This window comes from Ascaphus truei, chromosome 4 (genome assembly GCF_040206685.1).
Source record: "Ascaphus truei isolate aAscTru1 chromosome 4, aAscTru1.hap1, whole genome shotgun sequence".
Lineage (NCBI taxonomy): Eukaryota > Metazoa > Chordata > Amphibia > Anura > Ascaphidae > Ascaphus > Ascaphus truei.
In genome coordinates this window covers 411,621,258-411,639,058 of record NC_134486.1, presented here as the reverse complement: position 1 = coordinate 411,639,058, position 17,801 = coordinate 411,621,258, and the positions used below count along the sequence as shown (strand labels likewise).

The window sequence follows — 17,801 nt, the reverse complement described above, 5'->3', positions numbered from 1 at the left end:
TGGAGAAAATAATAAAAATCATGAAACACTGTGTTAGATGTCTCTTATTGATCTATCATAGAATTAATAAGGGTGATGGGGTTGAATAATGCTCATGCTAATATATAAACAAACACTCACACGGCCAAATGTGAGTGGCAGTCACATCTGTTGCAGAGTATTGCTGACTCTGATCTGGTCTCTCTTATATTCACAGCCCCAGGTCGTCAAATCTTTCCTCCAGGTTATATGGATAAATGTGGGTGTCACGGGCGTCTGCACGTGCCCTTGTGGATAAAGTATGCCAATACTTTCTGGTACTCCTATTACCAGTTTTGTCCAATAATACCTCAGGAAATAGGAAATGGAAACAGTGGGAACAAATTCCAATGGGGGATAATGGGGGTAGTTGATTGATAAAAAATAATAACTAAATCACTCACATGGGCATATGTGAGTGTCCTCACATCAAAACACTGGATGGTGAGCTTCTGATGGATTGCTCAGTCTTGCTCGACATAGTATAGTCACTCAGTGGAAGATGGAGGAGGAGATGATGTCAGGAGTAACAGCTTTATTCCAAAAAACAGTTAATAACAAAGATAAAGGATAAAATAACTTACACTAAACAGTGATAAAGTCCTTGGTCCAAAATGCTGTTAGACTCCTGAGGAAGGATTTTTTTTACGAAACGCGTAGTTGAGACCACAAGAAGACTTCATCCAGCTCAGTCCTGTCACTTGCCTGAGGATCCCTGCTTTAGACCTCTGGACGGGGATGAGACAAGAACTTTAAGCAGGAGTCCAACAGCATTTTGGACCACGGACTTTATCACTGTTTAGTGTAAGTTAGTTTATCCTTTATCTTTGTATGAATGTGTGAGGGAGTTGGTGTTGGAGAAGCAGTAAATTGGATTATGCGGAGATAGATCTGTGAGAGCAGGAATGTGTGACGATGAAAATGCTTAAATATACATCTGAAATATTTTTTCCAAGACCAATAAGGAAGCAGCTGTAACATCAGGAAATGGCAGCAAACGTCTGACACCCTTTGTCTGCAGCCTTTGCTGTGACTCAGGTGTAAGAGAGTCTGAGGTGAAGTGATATCAGCTGAGCAGCAAACAGTTTCCGAGATGTGGGGGTAGTGGAGAAGGGGATGACCTCCAGGTCTTTGAAGTTATCTGTTTCTTCCTGATGTTAACCCTGTCCACACAGGGACCGGACCGTAGCAGTGAAGGTGAAGCATATTGTGGAGACTCTCTTAGTGGGCCATCTATGCTGTTACACAGGTATTATTTGTAAGAGAGTCTGAGTTTAATTTATTATTCTTTGCCTTATGTTGATAGCTTCAGAAATTGCTCCTTGGCCCTTTGTTACTTGAATAGAACACAAATATATTTTAATTTCACTTTTAGTGCTTGAACGAAAGAACGTGTAGAACATGACAATTATTTTCTATCATATGTGAAAACAGTGTGGTTTTAGGTCAGAATTCCACTATATTTACATCACCTTATTTTAGTTGATGTTAGACTTACATCTCCTGCAGTGTGTGCAGTTTTGTTGCACTACTTTATGTGGCTGTCCCAAAAACAGTATAATTTTTTTTTAAAACAAAGTACTATACCTTTTGATTAAAATACTAGCTGCAAACTTTATCCCTTACTTTATCTAGTCTGAGGTGCTTCATTATCTCAAAGAGGGTCTTTTTTCTTTTTATCAATATATATATATAATCAAAAAATAAATAGACAATACCGTTCTGTGGCTAACGAAATGCTTTTATTTGTGCGAGCTTTCGAGATACACTGATCTCTTCTTCCGGCGATGTTACAATGAAGGAAGCAAGCAAAGGGTATACTTAAAAACAGTATCTCTTGGAATGTTATCTGTGCTTGTCCCTCCCCCGTGTGTGGATGTGATTTATGGCTAGAGGTGTTAAATGGTTCCTGAAAGTTAGTGATGTAACAGTGTGTGTGTGTATCTGTGTGAATATAAATGAACTGAGAGCCCACAGTGTATACAGTGCTTTACAAAAGGTGTGTGTGCAGTGGGAGTTAATATTAATGGTGTGGGTAGGTGTGGAAATGTGAGAGATTGTAGCATAACTGAAAGTGTGTGTAGATACTATGTGGTCCCTATTGGTGTATAGGGATGGAAAAACAAGGAGTATATGCATGTGTAAGAGACAGCTGTGTGTCCATACATATAGCACAGTATGTACAGACATGGCCTTTAGCGCTAATGGAAAGAGAGTTCACTTGTGTCAGTAATGACTCATAAAATTTCGATCTCTGTTAAGGCCACCGCTAGGTGTCCTGAACAGTTGCATAAATTTGTATTCATGCAACCGTCTCTCTTTCGGTGTTTTAAGATTACCTTTGAGTATGGGAACCCTCAGATCGTTCATCTTATGGCCAGAGTCAGAGAAATGTTCGCCGACAGGACCGTCTCTTGTTCCGCGTGTGATGCTGTGGCGATGCAGGTTCATTCTCTTGTTTAGCCCCTGCCCCGTCTCACCTATGTAGTAGCAGCCCCCTGGGCATTTATCAGTGTATCTCGAAAGCTCGCACAAATAAAAGCATTTAGTTAGCCACAGAACGGTATCGTCTATTTATTTTTTGATTATTGAAGCTCGACTAACAGGTTACTGATACCTCTACATGTATATATATATATATATATATATATATATATATATATATATATATATATATATTGTGTGTATATATATATATGTGTATATATATATATATATGTGTGTATATATATATATATATATATATATATATATATATATATATTGTGACAGAAACCAGGGAATGGTAATAAATTCCATATATAGGGCTCCCAGGATACTGAACAGTTTCTATCCTGTTTAGGCTGGAAGTGCAGCCTCATAATACATGCACTCCATCCCACAGTTTGGCAAGTGCTGGAACTGCGGGATGAGGGATCCAAACCAGAGTTTGTCTGCTGCCTGATTTCTGTCACCTGTTCTGCTAATTAGAAGTCAGGTATTTAAGACTGATTTCCTGGTTCCTATTCCCTCTCCCCCAAGAGCCTGGAGGCAGGAAGTCTGCTGGAAGCAGAGAGGGGAAAAGCCTCTCCCCAAACAGGTTAAATCATTCTGCTCTTTTTTGTCTAAAACTGCAAAGTTCCTTATTTTGTTGTTGGAAGTGGAAAAGCCACTTCAACCCTGAGTCAGGGAAAACCTAAGTTAAGTTATTGCTCAGGTGAGCAGGTTTTTGTTTTGCTTGTGTTTCTGTTGTATGCACTGTGGCAGTTTCAGTGCCTGGGACTGAATAAACCAGGCATAGCCTGTTTAAAGGAACAGCACGTGACGCCGCGTCATTTAACCTACCCTAAAAGACCGTGTTCTAACAGTCCCGGACAGACGGCGGAGCCCCGGAGTAAGCCGTTTGTCACATATGGTGGAGAATGCGGGCAGAACACTGAAAGAAACAAAGGGTGAACTGCGCTCTAATAATCGTGATTCAGTGTTATAATGTGAATACAGTGATATATTATATAATATAAAATAAAAATATAAACCTGTTACTTTAATGGTGAGGATATGCTGCTATATTCGTGGAATGGCTCCAAGACCAAGGCTAAAGATACAAAGACAAAAGAAACAGCGCAAAAAACCTCATAGTGTAGTATATAAAAATTATATTGTGGTAAAACAGGTGAGTATTGCACGTACATCAATTTAAAAGTTACTAGCAGTACATGTTTTGGACATGTTACCAGTCAGCAACAGATGGTGGGTAAGGATCACTGGATAAGTCCCCTTCTCCTCTCACGTCTCGCTTGTGATGTCACTCAGGACGCCGTAATGCAGGGCAGCAGCCCTTCAGCATAGATGTAGCAGCCCGATTGGAGTACAGCTGTCTCCCGACGTGTTGGCTGTGGTGGTTTGCGATGGAAGCAGGCTCTCAGTCCCTGGCTTCAAGCATGTGTCTGCATGTGTGGCATCTACCTGCAGCGTGCCTCGGGTGGTGTCATCCAGCAGCGCCGATCACTCTGCCAGCCACAGAAGCTTGAATAGCATAGGTTGCAGTAACGGAGATAGGAGCAGGCTCTCAGTCCCTGGCTTCAGGCGTGTGTGTAGCGCGCTTCGGGTGACGTCATCCAGCGGCGCCAAACACTCTGCCGACCACGGAAGCTTGGATAGCATAAAATACAATAGCGGAGATGGAACCAAGTGACAGATATAGGGTAATAACACACTGTAGGTAGTGTCAGAATGTGCCCTCTAATCCAACGCGTTTCGTACCCCAAAGGTACTTCGTCAGGGATAACGGAGGTCTAGAATAGGGCGCTTCTTATACCAAACCCTCTCCTGTGATTGGCTGTTTATTTTGAGTCCAGCCTCTCAACCAAATGAGGGAAAATTTAAAAGAATAGGACCCCTAATGCATATAACTTTATTAAGGATAGGGGATCCAATAGAATAATAACTAAAAATATAAAGAAACATATATTAATAACATGAAAATGTTAAACAACTATAAACTAGCATGAATTGGAAGACAGTAATTATAGGATACGGATATAAATGAAAAGGACAGGTTAACGCTTTCACAGAGATACAACATTATTGGGTTTATATTAGATAACCTAATTCTTTCTTAATTATAAAACTTTAAGACCAATAAAAGTATTTTAAACAATTTAAATGATTTAAAATAATTATCAAATATTTAAAAAATTTAAATACGGTTCATAATTTAATATAAAGACCAGACATCAATTTCTTCGTTTAGTCCTAACGGAGACAATGTTTGTAATTTATAGATCCAGACACTCTCTTGTTTGGAGAGCATTTTGTCTCTATCTCCTCCCCTTCTTCCTGCGGGTACGGTTTGAATACCAACATATCTAAGACAACTATCGTCACTGTTATGTTTTAGCTTAAAATGTCTGGAGACACTATGATTCTCTAATCCTAATCTTATATTCCTAGCATGCTCCAGAATTCTCACTCTAAGGTAACGTTTTGTCCGACCAACATATTGGTATCCGCATGGACATTGAAGGAGGTACACTACATGTGTTGATTTACAAGATATACAGTCTTTTATTAAAAAACTTTCTTTTGTAGTGTATGAAGAAAATTTCTTCCGTTCTAGACTAAGCATTTTACAAGATTTACATTTGCCGCAGCTGTAGTTGCCGCTAGGTCTAATTGGTAGCCAAGAAGTCTCAGATAAGGGTACAGTTGGAGGTCCAATATCACTAGGTGCTAAATAGTGTTTGAGGCTTTTGGCCCTACGGTATATAAAACTAGGCTGTGGAGACAAAAAGGAACCCAGAATGGGGTCATTACACAGGATATTCCAGTTTTTCTTAAAAATATTCTGAATTTGTGTATTAACTGAGTTATACTCTGTAATAAATGGAATTTTGATTTTATCACCCTCTGTGTTCTCGTCTCTTTGTTTAGAATCTTTCTTAGAACATTTTTGTATAAGGAGGGATTCTCTATCCATTTTGCAGACCTTTTCTAGAGAATTCATTAGAAGTGCTCTGTCATATCCACGTTCTATAAATTTATTCATTAAAACAATGGATTGATTTTCAAAGTCAATTTGTTGACTACAATTGCGTTTAATTCGCATAAATTGACTGACAGGAATATTGTCTATCCAGGACCGTTTGTGGTTACTGGAAGACAATAAGAAACTGTTGGTGTCCACCTTTTTAAAGAATGTTTTTGTATTGATATTTAAACCAGTTTTGGATTCTAAATGGAGATCCAAGAAATCAATTTCTTTTGTGTGAGTCTCAGCGGTGAATTTTAGATTGAATTCATTGGAATTGAGATAAGATTTAAATTGATCTAGAATCATCTCATCCCCCTCCCAGATACATAGAACGTCATCAATATATCTCTGCCAACTAATCACATGGTTAACAAATGGATTGTTATTCCAAATGAAGAGATCTTCCCATACTCCCATGTAAATGTTGGCGTAGCTAGGGGCAAAACGTGTCCCCATAGCTGTGCCACACAACTGGATGTAGTATTGATCCATAAATAGAAAATAGTTGTGTGACAGGATATATTGAATGGCGTCTAAAATGAATTCACAGTTGAGGGGATGCAATTCCTCATCCTTTGATAACGTTTGCTTAATGGCATCAATACCTTTACTATGTGGGATACACGTATATAGTGACTGCACGTCAAATGTTGCCCATCTATAATTTTCTTTCCATATTTTGGGTTTTAATGAGTTAAGAACGGCAGTTGTATCCTTAACATAGGAGGGCAAAATCTTTACATATTTTTGCAAAAAATAGTCCACATATTGGGACAGATTTGCCGTCAGGGAGTTGATGCCTGAAATTATCGGTCTGCCAGGTGGATTTTGTAAATTTTTATGAATTTTGGGCAGATGATAATACACTGGAACTCTTGGATACTCAACATAAAGAAATTGGTATTCTCGTTTTGTAATTACTGTGGACTCAACGGCTTCATCTAATAGAGCTTTTAATTCCAATAAAAAATCATTGGTAGGATTTTTTGGGAGCTTACCATAGTAAATCGAATCGTTTAGTATTCGAAATGCCTCTGTTTTCACCCCCAAGATTAGACTCTGATCGTCAATCCCCTCCACGTTCCCTTTTTCTGGAGGCTCTCAAGTCTCGGTACTTGGGGCCGACAGAGGGAGGGAAAACGGAAAAGGAGAAACAACATCAAGGGATAACACGATGTCAGAAAAGACATCATTCACCCGAAGAGGGACAAGGGGAGGGTATAAATCCCAAGCAAAGAAGGGAATCACGTTAGATTTAACAATAAAAAATAATAACCTATCCACTGGCATATTCAATTTATCCTCAGTTGTCTTGTCTTCTCATCAAGAGCAAGTCTTAAATAAAGGCCTTAAATTTTCGCAATCCAGCGGGCCTAATGGATTTCAACTATTTACTGACCTGCACAAATTTACTAGAAACTTGACGTTAAAAAGACACTTTATAAAGAACAAGCTGGGTATTGATCAACCTAATTTGGAAATTGATCAGATATCAGTTAATGAGGATAAAATTGAGACTCTATGCCAACATACCAATTTTAAACCTCAATCTAGGTTTTATCCTGCCCAGAGTAAAGGCAGTTTTATTGATTCATTCTTTAATGTTGTGAATAATGAGTTCACTAAAATGGTTAAAGACTTTAAAGTCTCAGACATCAAACACAATCTAACGTTCAAAGAACATCAAGCTGTGAAAGAATTACAAGAAAACAAAAATATTGTTATAAGACAAGCAGACAAGGGTGGGGGAGTCATTGTCCAAAACAGACAAGACTATGAAACAGAGGCATTTCGAATACTAAACGATTCGATTTACTATGGTAAGCTCCCAAAAAATCCTACCAATGATTTTTTATTGGAATTAAAAGCTCTATTAGATGAAGCCGTTGAGTCCACAGTAATTACAAAACGAGAATACCAATTTCTTTATGTTGAGTATCCAAGAGTTCCAGTGTATTATCATCTGCCCAAAATTCATAAAAATTTACAAAATCCACCTGGCAGACCGATAATTTCAGGCATCAACTCCCTGACGGCAAATCTGTCCCAATATGTGGACTATTTTTTGCAAAAATATGTAAAGATTTTGCCCTCCTATGTTAAGGATACAACTGCCGTTCTTAACTCATTAAAACCCAAAATATGGAAAGAAAATTATAGATGGGCAACATTTGACGTGCAGTCACTATATACGTGTATCCCACATAGTAAAGGTATTGATGCCATTAAGCAAACGTTATCAAAGGATGAGGAATTGCATCCCCTCAACTGTGAATTCATTTTAGACGCCATTCAATATATCCTGTCACACAACTATTTTCTATTTATGGATCAATACTACATCCAGTTGTGTGGCACAGCTATGGGGACACGTTTTGCCCCTAGCTACGCCAACATTTACATGGGAGTATGGGAAGATCTCTTCATTTGGAATAACAATCCATTTGTTAACCATGTGATTAGTTGGCAGAGATATATTGATGACGTTCTATGTATCTGGGAGGGGGATGAGATGATTCTAGATCAATTTAAATCTTATCTCAATTCCAATGAATTCAATCTAAAATTCACCGCTGAGACTCACACAAAAGAAATTGATTTCTTGGATCTCCATTTAGAATCCAAAACTGGTTTAAATATCAATACAAAAACATTCTTTAAAAAGGTGGACACCAACAGTTTCTTATTGTCTTCCAGTAACCACAAACGGTCCTGGATAGACAATATTCCTGTCAGTCAATTTATGCGAATTAAACGCAATTGTAGTCAACAAATTGACTTTGAAAATCAATCCATTGTTTTAATGAATAAATTTATAGAACGTGGATATGACAGAGCACTTCTAATGAATTCTCTAGAAAAGGTCTGCAAAATGGATAGAGAATCCCTCCTTATACAAAAATGTTCTAAGAAAGATTCTAAACAAAGAGACGAGAACACAGAGGGTGATAAAATCAAAATTCCATTTATTACAGAGTATAACTCAGTTAATACACAAATTCAGAATATTTTTAAGAAAAACTGGAATATCCTGTGTAATGACCCCATTCTGGGTTCCTTTTTGTCTCCACAGCCTAGTTTTATATACCGTAGGGCCAAAAGTCTCAAACACTATTTAGCACCTAGTGATATTGGACCTCCAACTGTACCCTTATCTGAGACTTCTTGGCTACCAATTAGACCTAGCGGCAACTACAGCTGCGGCAAATGTAAATCTTGTAAAATGCTTAGTCTAGAACGGAAGAAATTTTCTTCATACACTACAAAAGAAAGTTTTTTAATAAAAGACTGTATATCTTGTAAATCAACACATGTAGTGTACCTCCTTCAATGTCCATGCGGATACCAATATGTTGGTCGGACAAAACGTTACCTTAGAGTGAGAATTCTGGAGCATGCTAGGAATATAAGATTAGGATTAGAGAATCATAGTGTCTCCAGACATTTTAAGCTAAAACATAACAGTGACGATAGTTGTCTTAGATATGTTGGTATTCAAACCGTACCCGCAGGAAGAAGGGGAGGAGATAGAGACAAAATGCTCTCCAAACAAGAGAGTGTCTGGATCTATAAATTACAAACATTGTCTCCGTTAGGACTAAACGAAGAAATTGATGTCTGGTCTTTATATTAAATTATGAACCGTATTTAAATTTTTTAAATATTTGATAATTATTTTAAATCATTTAAATTGTTTAAAATACTTTTATTGGTCTTAAAGTTTTATAATTAAGAAAGAATTAGGTTATCTAATATAAACCCAATAATGTTGTATCTCTGTGAAAGCGTTAACCTGTCCTTTTCATTTATATCCGTATCCTATAATTACTGTCTTCCAATTCATGCTAGTTTATAGTTGTTTAACATTTTCATGTTATTAATATATGTTTCTTTATATTTTTAGTTATTATTCTATTGGATCCCCTATCCTTAATAAAGTTATATGCATTAGGGGTCCTATTCTTTTAAATTTTCCCTCATTTGGTTGAGAGGCTGGACTCAAAATAAACAGCCAATCACAGGAGAGGGTTTGGTATAAGAAGCGCCCTATTCTAGACCTCCGTTATCCCTGACGAAGTACCTTTGGGGTACGAAACGCGTTGGATTAGAGGGCACATTCTGACACTACCTACAGTGTGTTATTACCCTATATCTGTCACTTGGTTCCATCTCCGCTATTGTATTTTATGCTATCCAAGCTTCCGTGGTCGGCAGAGTGTTTGGCGCCGCTGGATGACGTCACCCGAAGCACGCTACACACACGCCTGAAGCCAGGGACTGAGAGCCTGCTCCTATCTCCGTTACTGCAACCTATGCTATTCAAGCTTCTGTGGCTGGCAGAGTGATCGGCGCTGCTGGATGACACCACCCGAGGCACGCTGCAGGTAGATGCCACACATGCAGACACATGCTTAAAGCCAGGGACTGAGAGCCTGCTTCCATCGCAAACCACCACAGCCATCACGTCGGGAGACAGCTGTACTCCAATCGGGCTGCTACATCTATGCTGAAGGGCTGCTGCCCTGCATTACGGCGTCCTGAGTGACATCACAAGCGAGACGTGAGAGGAGAAGGGGACTTATCCAGTGATCCTTACCCACCATCTGTTGCTGACTGGTAACATGTCCAAAACATGTACTGCTAGTAACTTTTAAATTGATGTACGTGCAATACTCACCTGTTTTACCACAATATAATTTTTATATACTACACTATGAGGTTTTTTGCGCTGTTTCTTTTGTCTTTTTAGAACACTGAAAGGTCTGCGGGTTAAAGAACGTCAAAAAAAAAAAAAAGTTTTTTTCTCTCCAAACAAGATGGAAGACGTGGTGAGTGCGCTGGTACGCAATGTCGCTGCCCAGAAAGACGCAAATGAAATCCAGCAAGAGGCGAATGCAGCCCTGCAAAAGGCGAATGCAACCCAGCAACAGCTGCTAATAGCCCAGCAAGAGATTAATGCAAACCAGCAACAGGCGAATGCAAACCAGCAAGAGACAAACCGCTTGCTGAGAGAGGAGCAACAACGGTTCGCCCAGGGCTTACAGCAGGAACTCGAGATCCTGAGAGAGACTATCAATAAGACTCCATTGGCGGAGGAAGCCCCAGTCCCGAAAATGACCAGGGCAAGCCACTACCTTCAAAAGATGGGGCCCTCGGATGATGTTGAAACCTATCTTCTCATTTGCGCACTTTTTCCTGTTAGCAAAAAAGCAATCTTCTCACGTTTGAACGCACGGCACAGAGAGAGGGATGGCCAGAAGCTGAGTGGGCCAGTCTAATCGCACCCTTCTTAAGCGGCGAACCCCAGAAGGCTTACTTTGATCTAGAACCAGCCGAAGCTAACGTCTTTGCAAAATTGAAGTTCGAGATCCTCGCCCGCCTCGGTGTAACCACTGCTGTTCGTGCCCAAAGGTTCCACGCATGGTCCTTCACGTTGGATAAAGCCACCCGAAGCCAGATGTATGACCTCATCCACCTCGCTTGGAAGTGGCTACAACCCGAGATCAACTCAGTAAGCCACATCGTGGAACGGTTGGTCATGGACCAGTTCTTGAGGAAACTTCCCTCTGCCCTACGCCGTTGGGTCAGTCAGAGTGACCCCCACAATGCAGACGAGCTGGTGGCCCTCGTAGAAAGGTACAATGCAGCAGAAGAGCACCCGCAACCCATAGTCATGGAGCATCCCCACTACCCAAGGTTCCAGGACTCTTCCAGAGACGGTAAAAGGGTACCAGGGTTAAGGGGGGCTGAAGAGCGACGACTGCCTTCACACAGCACCAGCAACATTTGCTCGCACACTAAGGGCAACAGCCAACATGGGGAGCCGAAAAAGGGCTCTAAGTGGGACACAGACTATGTACCTAAATGTGTAAATTGTTATGAGAGTGGCCACACCGCGAAAGTCTGCCCACTAAATGCTGAACCAATGCAATGCAACAGTGTTGAACCTTATTTGCTGTGGTCCCAATGTATGGGCCCTAACCCAGAGGACCCCTTGAATAACCATCTGTGGGCATTTGTAAAGGTAAATGGTAAGAGGGTTCGGGCACTTCTTGACTCTGGGAGTATGGTCACACTAGTGTCCGAATACCTGTTGCCCATTGAGAAAAAACAGGTAAACAGTTCACAAAGAGTGGCAATTTGTTGTATACATGGGGATAATCACGAATATTCCACTGTTGATGTTCTTATTGAAACAGAGTTTGGTTCATTAGATTTCAAAGTGGGTATAGTACCCAAACTGGCACATGATGTGTTAATAGGGACCGACTTTCCCCATTTTCTAAAAATGTGGTCCTCCTCTCAGAATAGCGCCCAGAGTTCAATAGCGGACCATAACGAAGTAACAGAAGAAACAAATCCTTTCCCTTTTTCAGAAATAGAGGTTGACGAGGGCCCAAATAAAAAGGGGAAAGAGGATGAGTGCTGTAAAATTCCCTTCCCCATGGCTACCTTGGTAGGGAATATCCCAAATCAAGATGTTGAACAGGCACTTACCACCCCAGAACAGGATAAGACCTTCGCTGACCTAGAGGTCAGTCCTGGAAGTTTTAAGAAGGCCCAGTGGGAAGACCCCACATTAGCGGAAGCAAGGGGGAATATACAGGACCAGAATAGTACTCCTGGCCAACTAGATAGGTCACTTGCCTACCCCTACTTCGAGGTAGAGAATGACCTAATATATCGGGTTGATAAAAGGAAATCAATTATAACTAAACAATTGTTGGTACCACGGACATTCTGTAATGTAGTATTACACCTCGCACATAGTCACCCATTGGGGGGACACCTAGGGGTGGAAAAGACAAAAGAAAAGGTTCTCCGAAGCTTCTATTGGCCTGGGGTTCTGGCAGAAATTACAAATTATTGCTCCTCATGCCCAGAATGTCAGATCACCGCCCCGTTCAAAGCGTATCGTAGCCCATTGGTACCCCTTCCCATAATAGATGTACCATTTGACCGGATTGCTATGGATCTAGTAGGACCACTAATAAAGTCTGCTAGGGGACATCAGCATATATTGGTAATATTAGATTATGCCACCTGATATCCGGAGGCAGTTCCCCTACGTAGCACCTCTGCTAAAAACATAGCAAAAGAGTTAATAGTTCTGTTTACCCGGGTCGGAATTCCTAAAGAGATCTTAACTGACCAGGGAACACCATTTATGTCCCAAGTAACAAAAGAGTTATGTAAACTCCTAAAAATCAAGCATCTTAGAACCTCAGTCTATCATCCACAAACAGATGGTTTAGTGGAACGGTTCAATAAAACCTTAAAGAGCATGTTACGCCGGGCGGTCGATAAGGATGGGAAAAACTGGGATTGTTTGTTACCATACCTGTTATTTGCCATTAGGGAGGTTCCCCAATCATCCACAGGCTTCTCCCCGTTTGAACTATTGTATGGCCGACACCCAAGGGGCTTACGGGATATAGCCAAAGAGACTTGGGAACACGAGGTTACCCCATACAGAAGTGTAATAGAGCATGTTGCCCAGATGCAGGACCGCATAGCTGCAGTCCTACCTATAGTGAGGGAACACATGGAAAAAGCTCAAGAGGCCCAGAGGAATACGTATAATAAGGGTGCTAGGGTCAGAATTTTTTTTCCAGGCGATAGGGTACTAGTTCTGGTTCCCACCGTAGAGAGTAAATTCCTTGCTAAGTGGCATGGGCCATATGAGGTCTTGGAAAGAGTGGGAGAAGTAAATTATGAGGTGAGACAGCCAGGTAGGAGGAAACCTGAGCAAATTTACCATATAAACCTACTTAAGCCCTGGAAAGATATAGAGGTCTTGTTAACCCTAGTACCCCCAGGTCAGTCAGAGAATCGAGAAACTGACCCAGAGGTTAGCATAGCTGAAACCCTGTCCGTTCATCAGAAACGAGAGGTCCAGAATTTAGTGAGAAGAAACAAAGAAGTCTTCTCTACACAGCCAGGTAGAACTAGCGTAATTGAACATGACCTAGTCTCTGAACCGGGGGTCCGAGTTAACCTTAAACCGTACCGAATCCCAGAGGCCAAAAGAGAGGCTATAAGTTTAGAGGTTAAAAAAATGCTAAAACTAGGCGTAATTGAGGAATCCCAAAGTGGGTGGAACAGCCCTATAACAAAAAGAAAAAAAGAAAAGAAGCGCAGACAGTGGGGGTTGTGATTAAACTAAGGTACTTTAATATAAGAACTTGTCCCAAGAAAACATACTCTGGGACAACAATGGTATCAATAGTGAATGGAAATAAAACAAATTATATATATATATATAATGCTGGTTGAAAAGATATGCAGTAACACTTGGTCAGTTTACAGGAGATTGAAAACGGGAATTGCCCGATATAAAGGTCTTAGTCCTGTAGGTAGTGCACTGCCCGGGCAGGTATTGGTGAAGAGGGGTACCCCAGGGTTGAGACAATGTAGGAAAAGCTCACCCTTTGAATCTTGCAGATCCTTGATGGTCCTGTCTTCCCTCAGATCACAAAATAAATGCTCCGGTGCACGCAGCTTGAATGTGCTGCACCTCGCGATACCACGCAGCCCTCCGGGTGTCCAGGTCTGATGTCACTTCCGGCTGTGACGCACAGACCCTTCCCGGTAGTCTCTGGGCTCCGTCTTTCAGCGCTACTTCTCCTGATGGTTGAAAATGACCATGCGGACAGCGCGGCGAGTAGTGTTAAATGCTCCTCTCAAACGCACACAATGGCAAGCAAACACTCTATTTGCTCCTCCTCCTACGCGTTTCACCAAAAGGCTTCGTCAGGGATCCCTGACGAAGCCTTTTGGTGAAACGCGTAGGAGGAGGAGCAAATAGAGTGTTTGCTTGCCATTGTGTGCGTTTGAGAGGAGCATTTAACACTACTCGCCGCGCTGTCCGCATGGTCATTTTCAACCATCAGGAGAAGTAGCGCTGAAAGACGGAGCCCAGAGACTACCGGGAAGGGTCTGTGCGTCACAGCCGGAAGTGACATCAGACCTGGACACCCGGAGGGCTGCGTGGTATCGCGAGGTGCAGCACATTCAAGCTGCGTGCACCGGAGCATTTATTTTGTGATCTGAGGGAAGACAGGACCATCAAGGATCTGCAAGATTCAAAGGGTGAGCTTTTCCTACATTGTCTCAACCCTGGGGTACCCCTCTTCACCAATACCTGCCCGGGCAGTGCACTACCTACAGGACTAAGACCTTTATATCGGGCAATTCCCGTTTTCAATCTCCTGTAAACTGACCAAGTGTTACTGCATATCTTTTCAACCAGCATTATATATATATATATAATTTGTTTTATTTCCATTCACTATTGATACCATTGTTGTCCCAGAGTATGTTTTCTTGGGACAAGTTCTTATATTAAAGTACCTTAGTTTAATCACAACCCCCACTGTCTGCGCTTCTTTTCTTTTTTTCTTTTTGTTGTAACGGTCATATTAGGGACGGGGGGTTCCCTATTATCAGAAGCTGCACTCACCACTGGGTTGTGATTATTTTACTTTGATTATTATATCTTCATCTATTTTCCACCTTCAACATTAGCAAACACTCACTTGCACCGGACTGGTTCATGTCACATGACCTTTTTTTTTTTTTTTTTTTTTTCCTGTTCCATTGCCCATATTCAAACCTAAAACCCATTCGGCGCTTTTACACTTTTTTGTTTTTTCTTGTGGAACAGCCCTATAGTTTTAGTCCCAAAGCCAGACGGTACAACAAGGTTTTGCAATGACTACCGTAAACTAAACGCTGTGTCAAAATGTGATACTTATCCTATTCCCAGGGTTGATGAACTGGTAGAGAGACTCGGCAAAGCCCAATATCTCATGACCCTAGACCTAACAAACGGGTACTGGCAGGTTCCCCTCACAGAAAGGGCAAAAGAAAAGACAGCCTTCTCAACCCCAGACGGCCTCTTTCAGTATAGGGTGCTGCCTTTTGGCTTACATGGAGCTCCCGCCACATTCCAAAGAATGATGGATAAAATTTTAAAACCACATACTCGGTATGCTGCCGCCTACCTGGATGATGTGGTAATCCATAGTGAAGATTGGCAATCCCACCTTCCAAAGGTCCAAGCTGTGCTTGACGCAGTTCGGTCTGCTGGACTAACTGCTAACCCCGCTAAATGCACTATTGGTCTGGAGGAGGCCAAGTATCTGGGGTATTCTATTGGCAGAGGTTTACTCAAACCCCAAACACGCAAAGTAGAGGCGATACAAAATTGGCCAAGGCCAGTTACAAAAAAACAAGTAAGGACCTTTTTGGGATTAATTGGTTACTATAGAAGGTTTATTCCCAATTTTGCAACTAAGGCAACCCCACTAACCGACCTCACAAAAGCAAGAGGGCCGCTAATGGTAAAGTGGTCCCCCGAAACCGAACAGGCCTTTAGAAGCCTGAAAGAAGCTCTCTGCCCAACCAGTGTTGGTCACACCTGACTTCTCTAAAGAGTTTTTAGTCCAAACCGACGCATCTGAGGTAGGGCTGGGCTCGGTACTCTCCCAGGAGTCTCAAGGTGAGGAGCACCCCATCCTTTATTTAAGTAGGAAACTAAATCCCCAGGAGAAAAATTACTCCATAGTCGAGAAAGAGTGTCTCGCAATAAAGTGGGCTGTAGAGACGCTCAAATACTATCTGCTGGGGAGAAAATTCTGGTTGATCACAGATCATGCACCCCTCACCTGGATGTGTCAAAACAGAGAGAAGAATGCTAGAGTGACCAGATGGTTCCTAAGCCTACAACCCTTTAAATTTTCTGTGGAACACAGGTCAGGACACAAACATGGCAATGCTGACGGGTTGTCAAGGATGCACTCCCTAATATCCATGGTCGCTCATCCCTCGAGGTCTGAGCTGGGGGGGAGGATATGTGGCAGAAACCAGGGGATGGTAATAAATTCCATATATAGGGCTCCCAGGATACTGAAGAGTTTCTATCCTGTTTAGGCTGGAAGTGCAGCCTCATAATACATGCACTCCATCCCACAGTTTGGCAAGTGCTGGAACTGCGGGATGAGGGATCCAAACCAGAATTTGTCTGCTGCCTGATTTCTGTCACCTGTCCTGCCAATTAGAAGTCAGGTATTTAAGACTGATTTCCTGGTTCCTCTTCCCTCTCCCCCAAGAGCCTGGAGGCAGGACGTCTGCTGGAAGCAGAAAGGGAAAAGCCTCTCCCCAAACAGGTTAAATCATTCTGCTCTTTTTTGTCTAAAACTTCAAAGTTCCTTATTTTGTTGTTGGAAGTGGAAAAGCCACTTCAACCCTGAGTCAGGGAAAACCTAAGTTAAGTTATTGCTCAGGTGAGCAGGTTTTTGTTTTGCTTGTGTTTCTGTTGTATGCACTGTGGCAGTCTCAGTGCCTGGGACTGAATAAACCAGGCATAGCCTGTTTAAAGGAACAGCACGTGACGCCTCGTCATTTAACCTACCCTAAAAGACCGTGTTCTAACAGTCCCGTACAGACGGCGGAGCCCCGGAGTAAGCTGTTTGTCACAATATATACTGTATATATATATATATATATATATATATATATATATATATATATATAACAAAAAAGAAAAGGGGCACCAGCTCCATAGCATAATACTGTACGTAAAAGAAAAACATGGAGTAGTCACCAGGACTTGCACTCACATAGTAGGTAAAAACACATTCATTTGAGACTATCTGTATATGGACGCTTGAAGCTGGAGGACGGATCAAGTGCTAATCTCACTTAGACGACAGAAGCCACGTTGCCAGAGCTAGGAGGGATACTCATCTGTTATCATAGAAGCTTCAGATGATTTTCATTTTCTCTGGTGCCAGACGTCACCCAACAGGGCTCCAACTCGTCCGCGATACCACCGCAAGATAACCAGACCCACTCAGACCGGCGTTCCAGCCACACCGTGGTCGGTAAATGAGATAGTACAGAACAGAGCACTCTCACGCACTAGCGTCCCGCCTCCAAACAACACGTCACTGCGTCAGGGCATCACGACGTTTCGTCACACTTGTGACTTTCTCAAGGATAGATTGGCAGATACAGATGCTGCGGCCGTTATTCGAACACTTCACGCGTGGTATACCTCGGAATACCCATGTCATGGCGCGGGATTTCTTCCAACCGTACCACCTTAAGACGCGAGTGCAGGCGAGTGCATAAAATGACATTTTAATGTTCTGGTTTTTAAACACCTGAAATTAGTACAGTAGCACAGTACTGTACACATTACAATTCATTCACTTCATTGCATTTATTAGCACACAATCCATGAAATTCAAACAAAGCAACCGCG

At 41.7% G+C, this 17,801-nt stretch overlaps 1 protein-coding gene across 4 annotated transcripts in view; it reads left to right on the top strand.

The window, feature by feature from the left end:
- DNAH8 (dynein axonemal heavy chain 8) overlaps positions 1-17,801 on the top strand; it is a 1,091,167-nt gene that overhangs the window by 606,874 nt on the left and 466,492 nt on the right. The gene's annotated exons all lie outside the window — the stretch shown is intronic.